We start from the raw sequence: 27,043 nt of genomic DNA on the forward strand, positions 1-27,043 counted from the left end.
AACTGAATCCTTGTATAACCACCATCTAGATTGGAAACTGGAATGTTGCCAGTACCTTAGAGACCTCCAGTCATGGCCCCTTCTCTCACTAACCAGTGGTAGCCAAGGTCAGGAAATACTACCCTGATTTGGGAGAGATAATTGTTCCCTGCTTTTTCTCATGGGTTCCAGGTGCACAGAATTGTGTTAGTCATAGTTGTTGGTTCATGACACACTGTTATGATCGGTGTATGCAGAGGTAGCTATTTTCATTCCATTTCATAATAATATGATGCACATGAATTCATTACCTAACCCAAGCACTAGAACATTACCACTAACTTATAGCTTCCTAAGTTCTCCTCAACTATCCCGTTCCACTACCTCCTTCCCAGAGACACACAGGATCCAGAACTGTGTATTATTCTTTCCTTGCTTTTTTAAGAAATAGTTTAATACCTATACATGTGTCTTCCGCCTCCTCTTCCTTATAACATTTAATTATGTCTGGTTTTGAATTTACATGGATGAAGTTATACTGCACATATTATTCAGGGATTTGATTCTTTCCCTAAAATTATGTTTGTAAGATTTATCCCTGTTAATGTGCTATCTCTAGTTTGTTTATTTTCACCTCTAAGTAGTATCTGATTCTATAGATGTACTGCAATTTATTTATTCAATTTAATGTTGATAGGCATTTGTGTTTCCAATTTTAAAATTATGAACAGTGCTGCTGTAAACAGTTTTGAACACGTTTCTGGATGCACATATTCTGGTGTCTCTCTAAGTTATATTCTGGAAGTACACCAAATGTACATTTCAGCAGGGTTTGGAAAACAATATTCAACCAAAGTTGAGGCCAAATGTTAACGCCATATTAATAGGATCAATTCTGTTGCATAAGAATCAAATCTGAAATTTTATTAAAATGTAATTATAATCTAAATGTTGAAATTTTTAGTAACCAAGTTTTAAACATTTGAAATGACACACTATTTCTCAGTGCTGTTGATCACTATCAGTTCTGTTGGTGAAACTATGATCACCATAATGCATTTTTACAATAGGTACTTACTTTGAATTAGAGTCAGGGGAGAAACAAGGTATCATCACCCACTCTGCCAAGATAGGGTTCTATGAGGAAGATGTTGGCACCAGTGCTTATTATGCATTCCTTTCTTTCTAGTGGTAACACGCTAGCTTCACTAAACTAGTTAGGTAAAAGGCACAACTCCACTTCAACTCAGGAACTTGAAAATTTGGTCTATTGTGATGATGCAATTTTACTGAAGTGAACCAAAGCTTTGGGTATTTCTTGAAGAAGATCATATCTATTTTCTGAAGTATATTTAAGCTATTAATAATATCCTTACACATTTTTATTTCTAATATTTTTGCCTTCAATTTTTTTTCCTACACCCATAAAATTAAGGAAAAAAATGTTTTTAAACCTCAAATTTAGAAATGAAGCAATGCAACAATGTGGTTATGTTTCAAGATTTTGTTTTAAAAGTCGTGAAAATTTCCATCTGCATCTCAGCTTTCTCTGCATGCACAATAATTTCAAATTCTTCTTTTGAGTAGAATGATGGGAGAAATTTTTTTTCAGCAGGTGTCAGGTAAGAAGTACTTGCATTTTCAAGGCACGTGAGTTTGGTTGCTTCTTCAGCAGCTTCTAGCAAATACATTATTTCATGTGTTCTAACACATCCTGCTTTATTGATATTGTTCACTGCAATGTATAGTATTAATGTTTTTGTTGTTTTTCTTTTAACACACAGAGGCTGCTTTTCTGATTTTTAAAAAAACATCCTGTGTAAGTACAATACAAGAGTATTCCAAAATCTCTTGTATGTCAGGTACATTGACTTTGGTGAGAGAAAAATAACGGAAATGGCCCAACATCATTCTTTTTTTTATTTAGGTATAGTTGATTTACAGTGTTGTGTTAATTTCTGCTCTACAGCAAAGCGACTCAGTTATACATATATACACATTCATTTTTATATTCTTTTCCATTATGCAGGACATTGAATATAGTTTCCTGTGCTATACAATAGGACCTTGTTATCCATCCATTCTAAATGTAATAGTTAACATCTACTAACCCCAAACTCCCAGTCCATCCCTCCCCCTCCCTCTCTCCCTCCCCCTTGGCAATCACAGGTCTGTTTTCTGTTTGTGAGTCTAATTCTATTTGGTTAATAAGTTCATTGGTGTCATTTTAGATTCCACATATAAGTAATATCATATGGTATTTGTCTTTCTCTTTCTGACTTACTTCACTTAGTATGATAATCTCTCAGTCCATCCATGTAACTGCTAATGGCATTGTTTTGTTCCTTTTCATGGCTGAGTAATATTCCATTTATATTATATGGTATATTATATATACCTCGTCTTCTTTGTCCATTCATCTGTTGATTCTTTATCCATTCATTCATTTAGGTCGTTTCCATGTCTTGGCTACTGTGAATAGTGCTGCTATAAACATAAGGGTGCATGTATTTTTTGAATTATAGTTTTGTCTGGATATATGCCCAGGAGTGGGATTGCTGGATCATATCATAATTCTACTTTTAGTTTTCTGAGGAACTTCCATACTGTTTTCCAGAGTGGTTGTACCAACTTACATTCCCACCAACTCTGTAGGAGGGTACCTTCTTCTCCACACCCTCTCCAGCATTTGTTATTTGTTGACTTTTTAATGATGGCCATTCTGACTGGTGTGAGGTGGTACCTCATGGTAGTTTTGATTTGCATTTCTCTAATAATTAGCAATGGTGAGCATCTTTTCATGTGCCTATTAACCAGCCATCTGTATGTCTTCTTTGGAGAAATGGGTTTTAGTCTTCTGCCCATTTTTCAATTGGGTTTTTTTGTCATTGTTGTTGTTAAATATATGAGCTGTATATATATTTTGGAAAATAAGCCCTTGCTGTTCACATCATTTGCAAATATTTTCTCCCAATCCGTAGGTTGTCTTTTCATTTTGTTTATGGTCTCCTTTGCTGTGCAAAAGCTTGTAAGTTTGATTAGGTCCCATTTGTTTATTTTTGTTTTTATTGCTGTTGCCAAGGGAGACTGACCTAAGGAAACACTGGTATGATTTATGTCAGGAATGTTTTGCCTGTGTTCTCTTCTAGGAGTTTTATGGTGTTTTGTCTTATACTTAAGCCTTTAAGCCATTTTGAGTTTATTTTTGTGCATGGTGTGAGGGTGTGTTCTAACTTCATTGATTTACATGCAGCTGTCCAACTTTCCCAGCACCACTTGTTGAAGAGATTGTCTTTTTCCCATCTTATATTCTTATCTCCTTTGTCAAAGATTAATTGACTGGGGCTTCCCTGGTGGCACAGTGGTTGAGAGTCCACCTGCCAATGCAGGGGACACGGGTTTGTGCCCTGGTCCGGGACAATTCCACATGCTGTGGAGCGGCTAGGTCCATGAGCCATGGCCGCTGAGCCTGTGCGTCCAGAGCCTGTGCTCTGCAATGGGAGAGGCCACAATAGTGAGAGGCCCGCATACCGGAAAAAAAAAAAAAAAAAAAAAAAGATTAATTGACTGTAGGTGTGTGAGTTTTTTTCTGATCTCTCTATTCTGTTCCATTGATCCGTGTATCTGATTTTGTGCCAATACCACACTGTTTAGATTACTGTAGCTTTGTAGTATTGCCTGAAGTCTGGGAGGGTTTGCCCTTTGTTCTTTTTCCTCAGGAGTGCTTTGGCAATTCTGGGTCTTTTATGGTTCCATATAAATTTTAGGATTATTTGTTCTAATTCTATGAAAAATGTCATGCATAACTTGATAGGGATCACATTAAATCTGTATATTGCTTTGGATAGTATTGACATTTTAACAATATTAATTCTTCCAATCCAAGAGCATGGGCTATCTTTCCATTTCTTTGAGTCATCTTTAGTTTCCTTTATTAACGTTTTATAGTTCTCAGCATATAAGTCTTTCACCTCCTCAGTCACATTTATTCCTAAGTATTTTATATTTTTGGTGAAATTTTAAAAGGTATTGTTTTTTTTACATTCTCTTTCTGATATTTCATTGTAAGTGTAAAGAAATGCAACTGATTTCTGTATGTTAATCTTGTATCCTGTTACCTTGCTGAATTCATTTGTCAGTTCTAGTAGGTTTTGTGTGGCATCTTTAGGGTTATCTATATATAGTATCATGTCATCTGCATATAATGACAATTTTACCTCTTCCCTTCCAATTTGGATACACTTTATTTCTTTTTCTTGTCTGATTGCTGTGGCTAGGACTTCCAATACTATGTTGAAGAGAAGTGGTGAGAGTGGGCATCTTTGTCTTGTTCCAGATTTTAGCAGGAAAGCTTTCAGCTTTTCACCATTGGGTATTATATTGGCTGTGGGTTTGTCATAAATAGCTTTTATTATGTTGAGATATGTTCCCTCTATACCCAGTTTGGTAAGAGTTTTTATCATGAATCGATGTTGAATTTTGTCAAATGTTTTGCTGCATCTATTGAGATGACCATTTGGTTTTTGTCTTTTCTTTTGTTGATGTGGTATATCACATTGATTGATTTGTGTATATTGAACCATCCTTGTGAACTTGGGATGAATCCCACATGGTCATGGTGTATGATCTTTTACGTATGTTGCTGGATTCGGTTTGCTAATATTTTGTTGAGAATTTTTGCATCTGTACTCATCAAAGATATTGACCTATAATTTTCTTTTTTGGTGGTATCTTTTCTGGTTTTGGTATCAGGGTGATGGTGGCTTCATAGAATGTCTTTGGGAGTGTTCCCTCCTTTTCAATCTTTTGGAAGAATTTGAGAGGGATCAGTAAAAGTTCTTCTTTGTATGTTTGGTAGAATTCACGGGTGAAGTCATTGGGTCCTGGACTTTTGTTTGTGGGGTTTTTAAAAAATTATATAGTCTATTTCATTTCTAGTGATAAGTCTGTTCAAGTTATCTATTTCTTCTTCTTTTTTTTAATTTTATTTTTGGCTACACTGGGTCTTTGCTGCTGTGTGCAGTCTTTTTCTAGTTGCGGCGAGCGGGGGCTACTCTTCGTTGCGATGCATGGGTGTCTCATTGCAGTGGCTTCTCTTGTTGCAGAACATGGGCTCTAGGCACACAGTCTTCAGTAGTTGTGGTGCACAGGTTCAGTACTTGTGGCTCGTGGGCTCTAGAGTGCAGGCTCAGTAGCTGTGGTGCATGGGCTTAGTTGGTCCGTGGCATGTGGGATCTTCCTGGACCAGGGCTCGAACCCATGTCCCTTGCATTGGCAGGTAGATTCCCAACCACTGCGCCACTAGGGAAGCCCTCTATTTCTTCCTGATTCAATTTTGGTGGGCTGCGTTTTCTAGAAATTTTTCCATTTCTTGTAGGTTGTCGAATTTGTTGGCAAATAATTGTTCTTAGTATTCTCATGGTTTTTGTATTTCTGCAAAAATTTCTCCTTTTTCATATCTTATTTCTCCTTTTTCATATCTTATTTTGTTTATTTGGGTTCTCTCTCTTTTCTTCTTGGTAAGCCTAGCCAGAGGTTTGTCATTTTTGTTTACCCTTTCAAAGAACTAACTCTTGGTTTTATTGATTTTTTCTATTGTTTTTAATCTCTATTTTATTTATTTCCTCTCTAATCTTTATTGTTTCCTTCCTTCTGCTGACTTTAGGTTTTGTTTGTTCTTCTTTTTCTAGTTCTTTTAGGTGTATGTTTGGTTGTTTATTTGAGATTTTTTCTTGCTTTTTGAGGAAGGCCTATATCACTATGAACTTCCCTCTAATAACTGCTTTTGCTGCATCCCAGAGATTTTGTATGATTGTGTGTTTTCATTGTCATTTGTTTCAAGGTATTTTTAAATTTCTTTTTGATTTCTTTGTTGATCTTTTGGGTTTTTTAGTAGCATTGTTTCGTTTCCAAGTAATTGATTTTTTCATTTCTTTTTCTGTGGTTGATTTCTAGCTTCATGCCACTGGTCAGAGAAGATGCTTGAAATAATTTCTATACTCTTAAATTTGTTGAGGTTTGTTTTGTGCCTTAGTGTGTGGTCAATTCTAGAGAATGTTCCATGTGCACTTGAAAACAATGTGTATTCTGCTTTTTTTTGGACATAGTGTCCTGAAAATATAAATTAAGTCTAACTGTTCCATTGTATCATTTATGATCTCTGTTGTTTTATTGGTTTTCTGTCTAGAAGACCTGTCATTGTTGTGAATGGGTGTTAAAGTCTCCTACTATTATTGTATTCCCATCAGTTTTTCCCTTTATATCTGTTAGTATTTGTTTTATGTATTTGGGTACTCCAATATTAGTTGCATACATGTTGACACGTGTAAAATCCTCCTCTTGTATTGAACATTTTATCATTAGGTAGTGTCCTTCTTTATCTTTCTTAATGGTCTTTGTTTTAAAGTCTATTTTGTCTGATATGAGTATTGCAACCCCCACTTTCTTGTCATTTCCTTTTGCATGAAATATCTTTTTCCATTCCCTCACTTTCAATGTATGTATAGCCTTTGCCCTAAAGTGGGTCTCTTATAGGCAGCATGTTGTAGGCTCTTGTTTATTTATCCAGTTTGCCGCTCTATGCCTTTTGATTGGAGCATTTGGTCTGTTGACATTTAAGGTATTTATTGATAAATATGTATTTATTACCATTTTAAACCTTGTTTTCCAGTTGATTCTATGTTTCTTCTTTATTCCTTTTTCTTTTTGTTTTTCTTTTTGTGGTTTGATTATTTCCTTTTATTTTTTGCTTGTGTTCTCTTCTTTTTTGTTTTTGTGAATCTGTTGTATGTTTTTGATTTGTGGTTACCCTGTTTTTCAACTGTGTTAACCCCTTTCTATACCTGCTTGTTTTAGACTGATAGTCATAAAATCTCAAACACATTCTAAAAAAAAAAAAAAGAACCTACATTTTCTTACTCTCCTCCCCAACATTTTATGATTTTGATGTCATCTTTTACATTTTCATCCAACATCATTCTTTTTATGGCCAGTAATTCTGCAACATTAGTGTTGAAGATTTGAACACACCACCTGAGGGTATGAATAATATGTCATATGTGCATGATTTCTAAACTACTTGTAGTCCTTGCCATATAGTTTCATTATTAAATGACAATTGCATTACACTTATAATGTTTAGTTTGGGGTGGGAGTTAAGTAATATGATTAACAAAATTCATGCAATGGACACATACAGAACATTTCATCCAACAACTACATAAAATGTATTTCATTCTATTCAAACACATGCAGAATTTGAACATTTTCTGGCTCATAAAACATATCTCCACAAATATCTAAAGATTGGAATCAAATAGACACATATTCTGACCACAATACAATTAACCTAAGAATCAATCATTTTAAAATTATATTTGGAAATTTTAAAATATACATTTGTAAAGTCAACCAATGGATCAGAAAAGAAGTCACATTGGAAATTAGAAAACACTTTGGAACTGACAAGAATTAAAATGCTACACATATCAAATATTTTGGGATTCAACAAAAACTAGAGGGAGTTTTATAGCCATATAGAGTAAAAATGCTGACATTGAAAGGTAAGAAAATTTTTTAAAAAATTAATAAGCTAATCATCCAAACTAGATTTAGAAAACAACTGTGGAATAAACTAAAAAAACAACAATAAAGAAATAAAAATAGATATAATTAGCAATTAATGAATAGAATTAAAATGTAAAATATAGAGAATTTAAAAAGACAAACTGTTCTTTGAAAAGCCTAATATAATTGACAAACTGATGACTGAGAGTGAAGAAACAAAAAAATGACACAAACTATATTAAGAATGTAAAAGTGTAGAAGCTGCAGACATTAAAAATAATAAAGTATTATTTATTTATGGGCAGTTTCATGGAAATAAATTAGAATATACAGATGAGATAGATTATAATCTGGTACAATATAAAAATACAAATATAATAGATTATGTTCTTTGATAGGTTATATGCACTATTCTGCTCTAGAAGAAATAGGAAAACTGATGGAGTTATAAACATTAAAGAAATTGTATTAGTAGTCAAAATTCTTCTCATAATGCAAGCTCCAGGACCAGATGGCTTCACTGGCAAGTTTCACCAAGCATTCAAGGAAAAGTTACTTCTAATTCTCAGCAAATGATTCAAGAGGGATGAAAAAGAAGGAATGCTTTCAAACTCACATTATGAGACTAGTTTAATCTTGATACTAAGAATTGAAAAGGATTATTCAAGAAGGGAAGAATACAGATCACTTATAAATGTAGATGCAAAAACTGTAAACAAAACATATTAAATCAAATTCAGCAGTATATGAGGGATAATAATACATTATGGTCACTTTGGGTTTAACCCAAGAATCCAAGATTGATTTAATACTAGAAAAATTAATAAATGTAAGTTATCACATCAACAGGTGAAAGGAAAAAACCCATATGATTATCTCCATAGATGAAGAAAAATTATTTGACAAAACTTAACATCTATTCATGATTGAAACTCTAGGCAAACTAAGGAAGTTTCTTTTTTAAATTAATTTTTATTTGAGTATAGTTGATTTAAATGTAGTATTAGTTTCTGCTGTACAGCATAGTGAATCAGTTAGTTATATATATACATCTCCCCTCTTTTTTAGATTCTTTCCCCATATAGATCATTACAGAGTATTGAGTAGAGTTCCCTTTGCTATACAGTAGGTTCTTATTAGTTATCTATTTTATATATAGCATTGTGTATATGTCAATCCCAATTGGGAAATTTCTTAACCTATAAAGGTATTTACAACAAGTTTTTTAAACCTCATGTTTGAAATAAAATTTTTAAGGCTTTGCCTTTAAAATCAGTAAAAGACAAAAGGCTTCCACCTTCCCTTCTTTTAGTATTTGTTGGAGATCCCAGCCAGCACAATAAGGCAGGAAAAATAAATAAAAGAATTACAAAGAGGGCTTCCCTGGTGGCGCAGTGGTTGGGGGTCTGCCTGCCACTGCAGGGGACACGGGTTCATTCCCTGATCCGGGAAGATCCCACATGCCACAGAGCAGCTGGGCCTGTGGGCCATGGCCGCTGAGCCTGTGCGTCCAGAGCCTGTGCTCCACAGCAGGAGAGGCCACAACAGTGAGAGGCCCGTGTACAACACACAAGAAAAAAGAATCACAAAGAAACTCAGCTGTCATTTTTCTACTATCATAATGAGTATTATTAGAATTCATATTATTTTACATTGAGCCTTTAATTTTTTCTCAGTTGTTAAAACTCATCATTATTTTCTACTAAAAAAGAAAAAAAAATGATACCAATTAAATTCTGACATTGCCTTAACAGTAGTCCTGCATACTGCATGAATTAGTTTTTATTTCTACAGAAGGATTTGTCAGTCCTTTCAGAGTTGAGGGAAGGTCTGCTCTCAGTTTATTCCTTGATGTATGGCAGATAATTATTTTGCACTAATTACAGCAAAAACCTGTCACACAACTTCATCTGCTTATGGACATTTTCCATTTTTGTCTTCTGTATAGCACTTTATTGTTTTGCAAATAAATATAATATTTTCCTCCCATATGATATGATTATGCCTCTCATAATGAATATTTACTACATTAATGTCTAGTTTATGCTCTGTTGCTCTGTTTCTGTGCCTTTTTGTGTACTCAATAACTTTTCTTTCAAAAACTTACTAATAGGGAGTTCCCTGGTGATCTAGTGGTTAGGATTCACACTTTCATTGCCCTGGCCCGGGTTCAGTCCCTGGTCAGGAAATTGAAATCCTGCAAGCTGAATGGCATGGTCAAAAAAAAAAAAAAAACAACTACTTAATAACAGTGTAATTGTTTTAAAGACATTTTAATTGATAGTTACACACAGCATACGTATTAATAACTATATACACAATTCAAATGAAAAGGTGACAATAACTATGAACAAGTTCACTATTCACAGGCTATGATGACTACTATCTACAAAATAGTAATTATAAATTTGATTATAAGATACATTTTAATTTCAGAAGTGTTTGAATGTGTAAAAGGATACACATTGGAATTACTTAAATATAAGACAGTTTAGCAGGTTTGCAAGATACAAGATCAGTATAGAAGAAAGATTCCATTTCTGTACCAGTAGTAGACAAAACACCCAGTTAGTTGGGTTGGAGTTGCTGACTTTTTGCTCTACGTAGGGCAGTATAAGGTGGAACAAAGTACACTGTAAGAAAACTTTCCCCTACCTCTCTGCTCCTCTTCTACTCTAGGTGCTTTCCTGTCCCCTTCCAGCCCCAGCACACACCTCTGTTTCTCCAGGGGTTTCTTGCACTACTCTTGTAATGTTTTGGCACCATTCTGGATCGAATTGGATTTGGAAAGTGGAATCACATCTGGGTTAGTTTTCCATCTAATAGAGAGATTCAGTTTGGACTTTTCTAAACCTCTTCAAATATCTCATATTTATGTGTGCATTTTTTTTTTTCTGTTAACAAACAAGGATATGAGAAGGTTTTAAGTCATTCAATGTTTCTATAGAACAGGGGAAAAAAATCACCATTTGATCTCTCTCTGTTTCACCATTTATAATCTTCATACATGTATATCTGAAAAATGTAATTTTTAAAAAATTTGAACATTTTAAAATAAATTTATTTATTTATTTGTTTATTTATTTATTTTTGGCTGCATTAGGTCTTCGTTGCTGCACATGGGCTTTCTCTAGCCATGGCAAGTGGGGGCTACTCTTTGTTGCGGTGTGTGGGCTTCTCATTTTGTGGTGGCTTCTCTTGTTGTGGAACATGGGCTCTAGGTGCACGGGCTTTGGTAGCCATGGCACACGGGCTCAGTAGTTGTGGCTCGTGGGCTCTAGAGCACAGGCTCAGTAGTTGTAGCACACAAGCTTAGTTGCTCCGCAGCATGTGGGATCTTCCCGGACCAGGGCTCAAACCCATGTCCCCTGCATTGGCAGGCAGATTCTTAATCACTATGTCAACAGGGAAGCCCCTGAAAAATGTATTTTTTAACCAAAGCCTATAATTTATTATAGTTAATTTAAATAAATGAGTACAGTGTTTGTTATTGGAGCTAACTCTCAAAGATCTGACTAAAGCTTTAAAATATAATAGAGAGATGGATCTTGCATGTATTTTCTTTATGTCAAATCTTTGTGAATCTCAAATCTAAAGAGAATTTGAGCAGAAAACACACACTTTTTAAAAAACCACTTTATCCTCAATCCTTTCAGAAAGTTTCTAAGAGTTGATCAGCCAATTTTATCTTGCACTAAATAAACTCTAATGATAGACATTTTATGATTGGATAATCTTTTATGATTTCTGTGTCTTGTAGCTGACCATTTTCTAAAATACAGCACAGTGAAAAGATCACCTGCCTGATGAGACAGGTAAGAAATCTGTTTTCAGACATGGGGTTGCTTACCTTTCTACTCTCTCTCCAATTATTCTTGCAGCCATTGTAGCCATTCTCTTTGGGTGATGCCTTTGACTTCATCAAGTAATGTGCCTCTTTTTGTTAATTACACAATATGGCTTTCTTATTGACCCAAATCTATGCTGTGCTCTTTCTTTTTCCATCTTGGCCATTGTGTTGTGAATAAACGAGCAAAATAAAGTATGTTTACTGTATTGCTTTGGAAGAAAGTGATTGTCAAAATAATAGACACAGCTGACTGCTCTACTGACAACAACAAATGTTCTCTTTTGCAATGTTGCAAAGCCAATGTAGCCAGGGAAGAAAAAAAGAAGTGTCATCCAGTTTCTGTCATCAGCAATCAAATTGTATCTAAAGTCATACTACAAAATTTATATTAACAATATGTGAAAGACAGGAATGCCTGGACACTTTTGATAGAGTTTTAGGATGGACACATCTATGTTAAATATGTTATACCTGTATCTATTTTTTTTCTTTGTAGGAAAGTTAGTGGGACTGTAAACTATAAATTGCTCTCAGGTCAATTTTACAGTTACTTTTGTTAGTCTATTTTGTGAGCAGGCTTATTGTGGAGAACAGAGGGTGGGAGAATTCTGTCTTGGGTGTCTCTTTTGCCCTGTAACTTTTAACAAGTTCCCAAACCGTGTGCCTAGGGAGGTAGCAGAATTCTCAAGAATTATTTACCATTTGCTGCTTCATCAATACGTTTAAGTTCTTTTCACTGTTTATAGCAATACTCCCTTAATAATTATGTTGAGTAGAAGTAAAGAGTGTGGGCTCTGCACTCAGTTATTAGCTATAACTTTGTGCAAGTCGTTTAACCTCTCTAGTCTCAGTTTCTTCATCTGTAAAATGAGAATAATAAATGTATTTGCCTCATAGGGATTAAATGAGAAAATGTGTATGATCATATAATACAGAGACAGGATGAGAGTAAATGCTCAACAAATGTAGTTATTATATTTTTTTGCTAATATCAAGGCAAACGAGCAAAGGAAGTGGATGTATGGATAAGAGTGTTTATGGTGTAAGGGGTATAACCACATCTGATATCATGAAACATGTTATCAAAAAGGCTTCTGTTGTTTTTACCAAAACCCAAAATGTACTCTAAATCATAGAAGATTCCTGAAAGAACATAGGGCTGAAATGAGTTGGAGAAAATTACAATGCTAACCCATTGGCTGTAAAAATTATTTTCAGCTTCTGAAGGAAATAAAAGCTAATGCAATGAATAGAAGTGAGATAAAATTACATTGAAAAGGATGATTAACTGATGAATAGATGATTAGCAAAGTCTTTAAAAATGAAATGTGACTTAGATCAAAGCTTTTGGCTAATATTTGAGTATTTAAGAAATACAAGATGTCTTATAAAAGAACTTTCAGACCTATACTGAAAACCCAAAGCAAATAAACAAAACAAAAAAACAAAGCCAAACAAATCAGGAGACTCTAAACTGTATACAGTGATTAAGTTAAAATGTCTTACCATTTCCCTATCCATTTTCATCAGCATAACTTCCCAAAGTAACGCAGTCTATTGCATCAGATGGAATAGGTGAGCCTAGACCCGCGGATGTGACACATCCAGAAATGTCAAGCAATAAAGGGAAGACATTTGCTTTATTACCATGAATGTTGTGGAGCAGGGGTTAACAATCCCATAACCTCTGACCAACGTGTCTTTCATTTGATGAAAAAGCCTCACAAATTTAACATGATGAAAGATAAATCAGAGCTCTTGAAAAAACCATAAGTGTTCATTTCCATAGTGAAATCTTTGCTTCTTTACCTTGTTATACATGAATCACGTTATTAAAGTGAAAAAGTGGTGCTCATAGACATTGAGGGCTCAGCTTTATGTCTCCTGGTCCTCAAACTTCTAGTAAAATATACCAATTTCTAAAAGCCTATTTAGAAGGTCTAAAAAAGGGAAGAGGTCATGTGGCAGGGTGCGGGGGATACCTGAACAAATGAAAACTGAAGACATTTCACAGAGATCTCATTGACTTTTAGAAATACTTTGAACAACAACCATGGCCACTGGGGTGCTGTAATGACATACCCCATTTTCAAATGTAACACTAAGTAAATGTAGGAGTAGAAATTTAACAATTGAACATTTAATGGCTGCAATTATGGCAAAAGAATAATGAACCTATTAGACAGAAGAACTGGCAATTACTCTATAGCTTATTGGAATACAGCTGTGAAAAAGTAATACAGCAGCATACTTAAGAATGGTTATTAAAAGAAGATAATGCATTCTGTTTACACTGACAGAAGCAATTTTTCTTTTGAAATGAAATGAGGCTTCTTGGCTATCAGACATATGAACTCAAATATGATGAATCCTACTATTTAAAGGTAATGCATTTTCCAGATATGCTTCTCTAGCTGTAAGTGATGCCTCCACTCAGATGGTAAGTGTGAGATTATTTTGGTGGAAGAAATGGAAGAAGATGTCAAAATGGACTTAGAAACACAACATACATCACCTGGCGGAAAGTGGGCTACATTTTAAATGATCCAAATAGCTGTAATAAATGAAACAGCTACAAGTTCAAAGATGAGGGTTGTCAAGAGAGGGTGTTCAGAACAATTACATGATCTATAAAATCATCATTTTGGTGTCCAGGAGCAATGGATGTGTCCCATGAAGTTTTTAAATGTATATACTTCTAAGTACGATTTATATGGCCTTCTCCATTTGCAGATATAACCTTCCAAATGTGGTTATCAGAACACTGGGAGTCAGCCAAACATCGGGCTGGCTGAAAACAATAATCTAGACAAAGGGTCAGGCACTGAAATTCAGTTGAATTGTAAGAAAAGTGTCCTACTTATGTGCGTTTGACAGACTGGAGCGAGGGCTCAGCCCTTCAACACCCAGACACCTGCCTGGAGACAGATTTTGGAGGGGAAGATGCATTCTTGTAACAAGATGTCCTTTCTGGCCATTTTCAAGGTAGATTGGAGGAATGTAAAATAAAGTCTCAACTTCACAGAATGCTGGAAATTCAGAGATCCTTGGGGGAGGTCTTCTGATCCATTCCTCTGCCTACTAGCAGGACCATAGTTAAGCCATTTAAAACAGAGAGACACTTCCACTTTGTCTTTCCTGTAGGAAGCCTCAAAGTCTTGATATTTATAATGAGAAAAAATGCATAACTCCCTCTCTGTGGGGAAAGTCTGCATGAAACTCAAACTCAGATCCCTTTTCCTATTCCTCTCCTATAATTTTATAGGACAGGATTAAAGCATGGTGACCAGGACTCGAAACTCAACTTTCCTGGAAAACTGATGTGTATGCATGCCCTACCCACTCCAGTCCAAATTTTGCAACAATCCGGTCAGGTCACAGCCTGGAGCTTCAAGCCAGCCGGGCTCATTATGCCTTAGATAACAAGCCTATGTGGCAAGGGACTGTTTTTAATGGTATATTCTGCCTGCAATAGGACCATTTTGATGTCTGACACATGCAAAAAGAACAAAGTAAATTATCTTTTGACCTGGAAGCAAGTTGCTTAGGGCAGGGAATGCATGTGAAGCTATAAAACAACAAGATATTTTTATAGTTTTAGGGTCACAGACCTGTTTTGAGGATCTAAGGGAATCTGTAGACAATCACCCCAGGAAAATGCACATACATACTAGTTTTGCATGAAATCTCAGGGCTAGAAACCTAGTAGGAAGCTGGTAGTCCTAGATTGAGACTTATACATACGAAGTGGCCATTATCAATTTATGCAACACTTTATTCAGGTAAAACTTATGCAACTACCAGTTCTCAAACATGTGATTTAATAAGGTCAATGATAGTGGTGAAATGAAAATTAAATTAAAATTTAATTTTAAAAAATTTAATTTAAAAAATTTAATTAAAAAAGAAATTAAAATTTTAAAAATTAATTTTTTAAAAAAGAAAATGATTATAGCTAAATGGTTTTCCTAGCCTTCCTGCCAAGCCAGATTCTAACTGATTTGGATTTTGCCCTCTCTTTCTTCCCATGTTTAAGCTGGTAGAAGGGCAATGGTGAGCAAATGTCTAGTGTGTGGACAAATAAAGAGAATTTTAGATGACCAGCTCCTGAGTAATGAAAGTTGACTATTAGTTTTGAAATAGGGAAGAAGTGAAAGATTAGAGGATGGCTTTGTCCATATTTTTCTACCAACTCTGGTCTCACCAGTGAACCAAACTTCTCCCCATTCAGGTTCAAGATGATGGGAAGATTGCCATGATGACATTTTAAGTCTGATGCCAAGAGGGGCCAATGAAAATGGACTGAAAAGGCCAGTCCCTTTGTGGAGTTTGCACAGCAAACTCCAGTGCCTCACCTGCCCTGCTCTAATTTCAGTCTCTGCCCTCCTTGGCCCACACCTTGGCCCATCATTCAAATTTCAAGTTGGGGTTTGGATCTGGTCTCAAAATAAAATCATGCTTAACCCATTTACTTTTGGACTTGATTTGCTCTTAGATTTTATTCCCTCAAAATAGCTGTTGGTGTTTCCTTGAGTGAACTCCTTTTTTTGGTATGCAGCTGCCCAACTAATCCCCACCTTCCCAACTCTGCAACCCAGAGAGAGGGCCTGAGAGTGTTCCTGAACTTGTGCTTCCTGACAATGCTCTGCCGTGTGTGGGTACAGGCAACAGGAGAAAGGGAAACTGTTAAGTGATTATTAATTATATGGTGATTATTAAGGTGGGATAGAAGAGGGGGAGAGAGAGGAGGGTATTTGGTTGACATGTACACAAAAGTCCTCAAATTTAAACTTCTGGCTTCTCTCATCAGACAACTTAGAAAGAGGTTAGAAACACAGGTTAAAAAGAGGGTAGCCTTCCTACGATTTTAAGCTCGTGCATCATTTCAGATCACAGCATCTATTGTGCAGTGAAATATTTCTTTAAAAATATAATTATCTTATGAATAGTGCAATTATATTGTTTTGTGTGTGTGTCAAAATTGTCAATTTGTTAAGTGAAAACATTTAATATATGTTCTAGATTTGTCATTTTTAAATTTTTATGTACTTAGAGTCTCAAAAAAAGAAAGAAAATAACCTAAACCTGAGAAGCCCTGGAGAAATAAAGGAGAGGGGAAGGAGGAGAAGGGGAAATTGGGAATAGAGAAGAGGAAAACAGTGCTGGACTTAGTTTAGGTGCAGAAGAAACTTAGTCTACATTTTGCCATGATCCATTTGCTGTCCCCTCCATTTCTTCCCAGGAAAATTGAAATGTCCCTTTTCCTCTCCCTCTCTATTGCCTGATGTGTACTGATGAATATATGCAAATTAAAATATGCAGAGGACATGGTGTGGCTTCCATGAGAATAACCTGAAGGATTTTATTAGATGCTAAAAAAGGTGCAAAATTTCCCTGATTCTGTGACTTCACATAGTGGGGTCTCCATAAACATTTGTCATATTGAATTCAAGTGAGTAAGTTTTGCAATCAGTACATTTTCAAGTTCCTCTGCAATATCTATAGCAAATCAATGAATAGCTTTGCCTGCAGGTGTCACCATGGATCACTTGGGTAGTGAATTGGCCTCCATTCACTCATGACTTGTCTGGTCAACCCTCTGCATTGTATGCACAAAAGAAATGTTTGACTATTTGAAAGACCTAAATCTGTCTTTGACTAGCTGTGTGATGTTGAGTAAGTCACTTTATCCTTATGAGCTCAGTTTCCTTTTCTGAACATAGAGGCATTAAATGATGACAGTGTAAGAGATGTTTTCCAGATCTAAATGTTTGTGATTCTGTGATTTCATGCTGTTTGTGATGCTGTTTATGCTATATGACACAAAAACTCAATCCTACATATTTTGTCATCTGAGAACACTGTATCAATATTTCTCAAGCAAACTAATATTTCTACCCATGTATACAACTATGGAGCCTTTGTTTTTCTGAATACATCAACAGCTTATTTTCATTCAATATGTCAATACAGAGGTAATAGAAACTTTGTCTGAGAGTCGATTGGAGAAATAAGGCTTGTGATTATTAAGGAACTTATGCAAATTTCTCCACAGAACCCAGTCCCTTCCTCGATTGCCATGATGAGATTTTTAGTCTGATGCCAGCCTTAGCCTACCTCTGGAGATTATGATTACATGTTTAAACACGTCTTATCATATCACAGTGGGAGCTGGTTGAAAGCACCAACCAACTGTGCTTTCTTGCCACGCATTAATGGCAACAAGCTATTTTCTTTAGGAAGTGCATTTTACTGATTAGAAAATACAAAAATAAAGCCAAAGTCTGGCAAACAAGGAGCTCAGAAAGGTGATTAATAAGAAAGAGGAAATTATGCTGCAAGAACATATCTTTATGAATGTGTACTCTCTGTAGCTAATATCTGAGGCAAATATTTTGGATTTTGAATTGGCTCATAAATGCAACTATCAACGGAGTGATAGCAGCGTAATTCTTAGAGAATACGTGTATTGCTTAAAGAATAAACATAGCTCTTTCTTAATAAGTAATGAAGTTTTGTTGATTATTGGCAGAAAAAAATTGCAAAGCAGTAAGGGAAAATTTTCAGAAGAAACACTTCCAGCTTATGCCACTATAGGTAAATTGTATTTTACAGAAAAGAGAAGCACAGAAACTTGTTTTATTAGTATGTAGTATCTCTTCAATATTTTCTTTGCTAGCATTCAGTGTTCATGGTAAAGAAAGCAGCTGTTTACATCCAATGTACTCTTTTCCTGGCTTCCTTCTCTTTAGCAGACTTTGAAAAAGGAACATACTTCTTTTACAAATGCAATACAAAAATTCCTGCACTAGGGAATAGCTATACCCTCTCAAATCTACAAATTGATGCAAAGCTTTTATTGTTTTCTCATTTATTCTCCCTGTAGCATATCAGTGCACATATCACTATTGGTGTAGTAATAATATTTAATGATAATCACGTTAGCAACATTAATAAAGTATTTTAATTCTCTTTCCCAGTTAAATCAATTCCCTTGTGCTAGAATGAAATCATTAGTAATTCCACATTGATTCACAAAATTTTCCAATTTTTTTAATGTTGTATTTTCAGATTTCCCCAGAAATGTGGTAGATAAATAAGGCATTTGTGTGTAACAATTCAAGTCTTCCATTTCAGCTTCTACATGTGACATTTTTGTGATCAGTCATAGGTAAAGGAAGAGCAAGCTCCTGAGGTGTTAGAAGGGGCTGGGAATTGGCACCTTCATTTGCCAGTTTCAACAAGAGGCTTCTTCAGTAATATACAGGTGAGATTGAGATTGTACTTTTTTCCTTGGTTTCCTTTCTAATCTTTCAATAAATTACATTCATCTTTTACTGTTTTCCTTTGTCTTAATCTATAGCAGAGTCTTTTCTATTTGTAAGGAATCAGCTCACTAAATAAAGCCCTAAGTCTTGTTAGGTTAATGCAATCAATGTTTATTTCTTACTCATGGCACAGTGCAATGCAGGCCATGTGGCAGTCCTGCATGGCTCTCATCCTAGCTATGACTTGGGGACCAGGCTATTTCCATCTTGCAAGTTGGGAATCCCAGAATCCTTTGCTTTTAATCTCTTTGTTGGAAGACAAAGTGTGTGGAAAAGGAACATCCACTCTTCTCTGCCTCAGATTAGAAAGGATGCAGACTTCCTTTAACTTTTCACCAGCAGGAACTAGTCACATGCACCCACCTAGATACATGAGGACAGAGAAATACAGTGAAGTACATTTTGTGAGTGAAGATATTTTTGGAGTACCAACACTCTCAGCCATATCTTAAAAATATTAGAATTATTTCTATTGAGAAGAGGGAAAAGGAAAATTCAAGGTGTAGCTAAACAAAAAGAAATTGTCCTTCCTCTCAAGAGTGTGGAGGGTTTTGAGGATTAATGAATTCTACACATTCAATAATATCAATAATGCCAACATTAGTAATGCTGGGCATTTCCACTTTGTAAGGCACTTTTACAATATTGTATACTCAGAACTTTTACAGTTTCCAACACATAATAGTTGCTCAATAAATATTTGTTGAATCCATGAATGTGTGTCAATTCAATTCAAACCTTTCATAATCTTGCATCTTATCACTGGTTGGCTGATTAGCCACTGGTAATAATACAACTTTGGTTACAGATGACTTTGCCAGTTCATAAAGATCATTGGGCAGCAAATGAGCAAAGTTGCCTCTTCCTTCATTAGACTTTGCCCAGCCAGCAGCCAGCTGGTGTATATGGAAGTGCTCTGGATCTGTTCTCTAGAGAGAAGAAAAGGGTATCCAATTGCAGCCTCATTCTCCTTTTCCTTTTCCGTTAACTAGCTTTCCTGACATTGATTAGGGTAAATTTTTTTTTATTTCTTTTTATTTGCGGTACGTGGGCCTCTCACTGTTGTGGCCTCTCCCGTTGCAGAGCACAGGCTCCAGACGCGCAGGCTCAGCGGCCATGGCTCACGGGCCCAGCTGCTCCATGGCAAGTGGGATCTTCCCAGACCGGGGCACAAACCCGTGTCCCCTGCATCGGCAGGCGGACTCTCAACCACTGCACCACCAGGGAAGCCCTGATTAGGGTAAATTCTAATGGCTGTTACAGATAAACCCCAACATCTTTGAAGTATATATCGCTGAAGTTTATTCCTTACTCATGGCAGCCAGTGCAGATACTGCTGGTCAAGTAAGCCTGTTTGCAAGTTATGTCACAGTGACTAAGGCTCCTTCCATCTTAAAGCTCCACTGCCTTCCACTTGTGTCTCCAGGTTACACTGTGGGGTCATCTCCGTTCAAGCCAGCTGGAAGGGGAATATATCACAGAAGGTCTTACCTGGGAGGTTTTTATGGTGGAATTTTCATAGGCCTAGAGGTTGTGTACATCACTTCCACCTATATTCTACCAGCCACCATTCAGTCTTAGGACCGTATCGAGCTGCAAGGGAGACTGGGAAATGTTTTTGAACAATTATTCTAGGAGGAGAAAAACAGACAGTCTCTGTCACAATAATCAACACAGATTAAGTAGACGTGGTATTTATAAGCTATTAATTCCCAGAAAACATAAGATACTTATGTTAAGAGGACTAAAAGTTTTACTCACACTCTACACAGATAATATATTTTATCTCTTAGCTATTCACTCTTTTTCACAAGCTGCCACCCACTGGTAAAAGAAAAAGAAAAGCAACTAGATTTTAGTTTAATTGACTGATATAATACCATAGAAGCCTTCTTATCTGGTGTTCTCATTATCCATATTTGGTTGGCTATTTGAAAAAGCTTAGCAAGGCAGGAAATCACAAAAATAGATTCATAAATACATTAAAGATTTCAACTTGAAACATAAATAGGCATTGTTTTGCCTAGCTTTTAATACAAGTTCAAAGACTTTCATTTGTGTATGAATTATTGATTCAAGTGAATCTTATCTCTTTTGCATAAGCTACATCCACTGTGTTTTCTGTAGTTTTAAGTTTCAATTTTCTTAAAAAGGAGCAAATTTCCAGCTTCCTCTTTTACAGTTGTCTCTCCCACGTCTAATTTGATAATCATTTTAAATGTGACCTATCTTTAACAAGATTTTCCAAGACATTATATTCATTTTTTAATATAAATTTACTTATTTTATTTATTTATTTTTGGCTGCGTTGGGTCTTTGTTGCTGTGCACGGGCTTTCTCTAGTTGTGCCGAGCGGGGGTTACTCTTTGCTGCAGCACACGGGCTTCTCATTGCAGTGGCTTCTCTTGTTGTGGAGCACGGGCTTCAGTAGTTGTGGCTCACGGGCTCTAGAGCGCAGGCTCAGTAGTTGTGGTGCACCGGCCTAGTTGCTCTGCGGCATGTGGGATCTTCCCGGACCAGGGCTCGAACCTATGCCCCCTGCATTGTCAGGCGGATTCTTAACTGCTGAGCCACCAGAGAAGCCCTGTATTCATTTTTTTATGGTGAAATGCATCAAACAGATCAAAATATATCTGTCTACAATTTTAGAATGTACCTACCACTCAGCTTTAGAAATATAACATTACTTGTATCCTAGAAGCCCTACTGGGTTCCCCTCCCCAACAGGCTACTCACTCTTCTCCTGCTTCTTAGGTAAACTTTACCTTGAATTTTGTGTTAATCAGTTCCTTTGCTTCTGGCATAGTTTTACTAGATGTGTAAATATTCCTGAAAATATGTCTTTTTAAAATGTTACTATTGTTTGCACTTTATATATGTGTAATCATAAAGCCTATCAATGACTTACTTTTTTTCATTCAAAATTATCTTTTAAAAAGCATCCATGTTCATGTGTATTTCTACTGTTCACTCATTTTAACGGCTGTATATTATTTCTTATTTCAAATACGTCACAATTTATCCATTCTACTGTTGATGGAGAGTGGATTGTTTCTAGGTTTTACTATTACAAACATTCTTGTACATGTCTCCTCATACACATATACAATATTTCTTTGGCTATGTGTAGGGAATACTGGGTCGTAGATAGTGGGCATGTTCAAATTCATAGTGTAATGTCAAACAGTTTTCCAAAGAGGCCAGGCCAATTTACAATCCTACCAGCCATAGGATCATGATCATCAACACTTGATATTTTCCTACTGTTTATTTGGAATGCTAATCCATTGTTGGATAAATGTAATAAGCATCTTTTTGCCATCTTTTGGATTCTCATATCTCTCTTCCCTGTATCTTTTAGTGAACAAGCATTTTTAAAAATTTCATGTGATAAGATGTATTGTTTTTAGTTTATAAATTGAATTTTATGTCTTGTTTAAGAAATCTTTATTATCCTAAGGTCATAGATGAATTCTCTTATATTCTGTTTTAAATGTTTCATAATTTTCCTTTCACATGTAAGTAGCTAAACTATTTGGAGTTGATTTTTGTGTCTGGCATTAGGTAAGAATCCAATATCATTCTTTGTTCAGTGAAGAGCCAATTGTCTCAGTGCATTTTATTAAATAATCTGTCATTGCCCCACTAATCTGCAATGCTGGTTTTCTCCTATATTCTGTTTCTATGTTAAATGGGTTCATTTCTAGGCTCTTGCTATTCTATTGGGTTATTTATCAACCCCTGAGCCAATGCAAAGTTGAAAATTGCTATAGCTTTATAATTTTTTTTTTTATATTGTAGGAAACTTTCCCTAATTTCCCTTTGTGGAAAAATAGGCAACTGTATGATATTGAATTCTCACATTCATGATCATGATAAAGTTCTCCATTTATTTAACATTTTAATATCTTTCAATAAGAGTTTATAATTTTATCCTTGAAAGTCTTTTATATTTTTAAAAAATTTATTACTGGGGAACCCTCTTGCACTGTTGGTGGGAATGTAAATTGATACAGCCACTATGGAGAACAGTATGGACGTTCCTTAAAAACCTAGAAATAGAACTACCATATGACCCAGCAATCCCACTACTGGGCATACACCCTGAGAAAACCATAATTCAAAAAGAGTCATGGGGCTTCCCTGGTGGCGCAGTGGTTGGGAGTCCGCCTGCCGATGCAGGGGACACGGGTTTGTGCCCCGGTCTGGGAAGATCCCACATGCCATGGAGCAGCTGGGCCCGTGAGCCATGGCCGCTGAGCCTGGGCATCCAGAGCCTGTGCTCCGCAATGGGAGAGGCCACAACAGTGAGAGGCCCGCATACCACAAAAAAAAAAAAAAAGAGTTATGTACCAAAATGTTCATTGCAGCTCTATTTACAATAGCCGGGACATGGAAACAACCTAAGTGTCCATCAACAGATGAATGGATAAAGAAGATGTAGCACATATATACAATGGAATATTACTCAACCATAAAAAGAAACGAAATTGAGTTACTTGTAGTGCGGTGGATGGACCTAGAGTCTGTCATACAGAGTGAATTCAGAAAGAGAAAAACAAATACTGTATGCTAACACATCTATATGGAATCTAAAGAAAAAAAAGGTCATGAAGAACCTAGGGGCAAGGTGGGAATAAAGACACAGACCTACTAGAGAATGGACTTGAGGATATGGGAGGGGGAAGGATAAGCTGTGACAAAGTGAGAGAGTGGCATGGACATATATACACTACCAAACGTACAATAGATAGCTAGTGGGAAGCAGCTGCACAGCACAGGGAGATCAGTTTGGTGCTTTGTGACCACCTAGAGGGGTGGGATAGGGAGGGTGGGAGGGAGGGAGATGCAAGAGGGAAGAGATATGGGGACATATTTATATGTATAACTGATTCACTTTGTTATAAAGCAGAAACTAACACACCATTGTAAAGCAATTATACTCCAATAAAGATGTTAAAAAAATAATTTAAAAAATTGGATTTCTATTAAAAAAATTTATTACTGGATAGTTTATATATTTCTTGATATTATAAATGTATATTTAAAATTATATTTTCTAACTAACCTTTTCTTTAATAGCTTAGTAAGATCTTTTGGGATGTCTATATACATAATAATGTTATTGTCAAATAATAGTAATTATGTTTCTTGCTTTATTGAAACTCATCAAAGCAATTTTTCTGTAGTCATTGAGATGTTCATATCACTTTTTTCCTCTTTTATCTCTTAATGTAGTGAATTACATTTATTGATTTTCCAATGTTAAGCCAATTTTGAATTTCTGAGATAAATGCAACTTTGTCAACCATGTTTGGATTTGGTTGGCTAATAATTTAGCACTTCTACAATTATGTTCATAAGAAACATTGGACTGTAACTTTTCCCTTTTGTGCTATCATTATCAAATTTTAATATCCAAGTTGTGTCAACCTCAGTAAATTTAAAAGGGAACATACTCTTTCTTCTCTACTCTGGGGATACTTTGTGTGAGATTAGAATAATAATTGGTCTCTTAATATTTTATGGAAATATCGGTAAAACCAGCAAAAAAAACTCTGGTTTGTTTTCACTAATGGTTATGTGACTATTCAGTTTTCTTATTTATTTGTGAGTCAATTTTGGTAATTATAAGTATTTAGGAATTTGCCTAATTCATCTCAGTTTTCAGATTTTTTGGCATGAAGTTGACCTAAATATTTTATTTTTATTTCTTAATCTCCCCTCTATGTGTAGTTATACCATCTGATGCCTTCTTAAAGTTATTCATTTGTCACTTTTTTCTGTATATTCTTTCCATATTTTTACCTATTTTTAAGAAACTTATCTTTCTTAAAGAACAGATATTTGACTTGTTCATACTGTTTATAGTAGCCTTTTTTCTCCTCCATTTCATTGATGTTTACTCTTATCCCTATTATTTCCTCCCTTCTGCTATTTTAAGGTTTACCTTGTGTTCTGTTTCTAACTTAATTCATTAATTTTCAGTTGTTCTTATTTTCTAATAAGACATTTAAGGCTATAAGTTCTCTTCTAAGTAACATATTAGCTGCACACCACAAGTTTTGATAAATATTGTTTCAAAATTGTTCAGTTATAAATATTTCCTGATTTCCTCTGCAATTTTTTTTACTAGGAATTGTTTTGAAGTATAATATAAAATGTGCAAGCATTTAGTTTCTTTAGTGGGTTTTTTTTGTCGTTATTGTTAATTTCTAACTATATGTATTATAATCAGGAAATAAGCTATGTTTGGTACTAATCCTTTAAAACTTATTGAGGCTGTCTTTATGGCCTAGCACATCATTAGTTTTCATGAATATTCCAAGTGTACCAAAGAAGAATGTGCATTCTGGAGTTTTAGGGTACAATGCTCTTACTAGTACAAAAACATTCATTGTGCTGTTTAAATTTCATCTATCCTTACTCAATTTTGACTGCATATTCTATCAGCTATTGAGAACCTTGTGTTTAAGTGCCCTATTATGATAGTAAATTGTCAATATCCAATTTTAGTGTAAAGATAGACTTCCCAATAAACTCTTGAGTAAGCAGATGCATATACAAGTATGGAGTTCAGAGGAGAGGTCCAATGTGGAAATGCAAATCTAGAAATCCTTGCATGTAGATGATCTTTCAGGCCAAGGGGCTAGATGAGATCACACAAAGAGTGAAAACAAGACAGAAGAATAAATGTCTGAGGATTGAGCCATGGGGCACTCCAGTGTTTATGGGATAGGGAGATGGGGAAGAACAGGCAAAAATGACTGACAAAAGAAAGAAGCTAGTGAAATAGGGAAAAAAAAAAAAAAAAACCCAGAGAGAGTAACATGCTGAAAGCTCAGTGAAGAAAGCTGTTCAAGGAGCAGGGGCTGATTAACCGTGTCACATGTTGCCAAGTTAGATGAGGACTAAGACTTGAACAACAAACCCAAAGGATCTAGTGATTGTGTATTTCAATTGATGGGAGCAGATGTCTATGGATGAGTGGGGCCAAGAGCTACCAGAATTCAGGGCACTGGGGTCCTGTCCTTGCTGTCAAGGAGCCAAGGAGAAGGAGAGTCTGATAAGAGCACTCAGGCTGCCCCTGTCTGCTAACCTTGCTGCCCAGCTGTAGTGGGGCAGTCCCCACTGTGGTTGGCACAAGCCTGTGAGGTAGCCTCCTCTAGGTTCCTGTAAAGAGAGAGGGACAGGAGTCTTTGTGCCTTCAGAGTTCTGGTGCATAATCCAAAGCCTTTCCTTTTCCTTTCAGGGTGGAGCTCATAGCACAACTCTCTCACTGCCAACACTTCTCCTTCCTCTGGTAAACTCCCGCCCACGCTTTCTGGAAGCCAGAAGAAACAGGGCTTTTTCTTTGCCTACCTGATATTCTTTTACCCCCTCTGCCTTCTCAGTGGTAAAAGGATGCAGGTATTCTTCTGTGCACTGGTGGAGAAGCACAGGGTGAACTATGAGCTAAAGAACTTTGGAAAGGGTTTCATGTTTGATAATTAGTAATCCATTATGGTGGGCCTGTAAGAAAGGTGAATTTTGCAACTCACTCTTCTGTCCCACACATACACATACAAACTGGCTGTTGACTCTGGCTTGGACAAAGATGGCTGCAATAGATAGGCCTTTAAGGGAGAAATTAAAATGTAACAGTTGAACGAAGGAGCCATCTTATTGGAAACTTTGGGAATATCAGCATAAATAACCCTCAGTTCTAACCGTCAGCACTGTCCCTAGAAGGGTAAAGGACTCAAGATAACTCAACCACAGCAAGATGGGGGGGCCTGGGGGGGTGGAAATACTGCCTTTGGTTCTGGTTAAGAGAGACCCACCCCTAACCCCTGTTTCCTGCACTTTAGGGAACCTAACTTTGGCCCTTATCTAGCCCGGCTCTTCCCTACTGGGGTAGAAGTGCCCATTTCCCTACAGAAGCAAGGGAACAGGCCCACCAGGAACCTGCATCTCCCCAAATCTCGACTTCTAGGCTGCATTTTGGGTACTCGTCATCCGTGTCTCAAAGCCCACTACCAAGGCTTATGCAGAATTCTTCCCTGACATTATGTCCTCCCAAGAGTGGACCGAACCTCAAATGAACATCCCTCTAGGCCATGGGTATGACCAGTGAGTGGTTGGTTGTGGTCGGGGAGAGGGATGAGATGGAGCTCGTCCATGGACAGAGGTATCCAGATACGTTTGAACATCCCACAGTGTGGGATGGAGTCAAGGATGGGAAGAGTGAGCCGTGGGCAATCGAGGAGATTTTCCAAAACTACCAAATTCCAACATGGAACTGGGAGGCTTCCAAGAACTCTTAAATTCAAAACTGACC

General features: G+C 36.2%; 1 protein-coding gene and 1 long non-coding RNA gene across 2 annotated transcripts in view; one reads left to right on the plus strand and one right to left on the minus strand.

Annotated features, from left to right (window-relative positions):
* Positions 1-27,043, minus strand: part of ST6GALNAC3 (ST6 N-acetylgalactosaminide alpha-2,6-sialyltransferase 3) — a 701,711-nt gene that overhangs the window by 23,359 nt on the left and 651,309 nt on the right. The gene's annotated exons all lie outside the window — the stretch shown is intronic.
* On the plus strand, positions 1,761-26,954 carry LOC136791990 (uncharacterized). Its single transcript, XR_010835001.1, has 4 exons — positions 1,761-1,798; positions 11,306-11,360; positions 18,561-18,662; positions 25,976-26,954. It is a non-coding gene; the product is annotated as an uncharacterized lncRNA (long non-coding RNA).

This window comes from Kogia breviceps, chromosome 1, assembly GCF_026419965.1.
Source record: "Kogia breviceps isolate mKogBre1 chromosome 1, mKogBre1 haplotype 1, whole genome shotgun sequence".
Lineage (NCBI taxonomy): Eukaryota > Metazoa > Chordata > Mammalia > Artiodactyla > Physeteridae > Kogia > Kogia breviceps.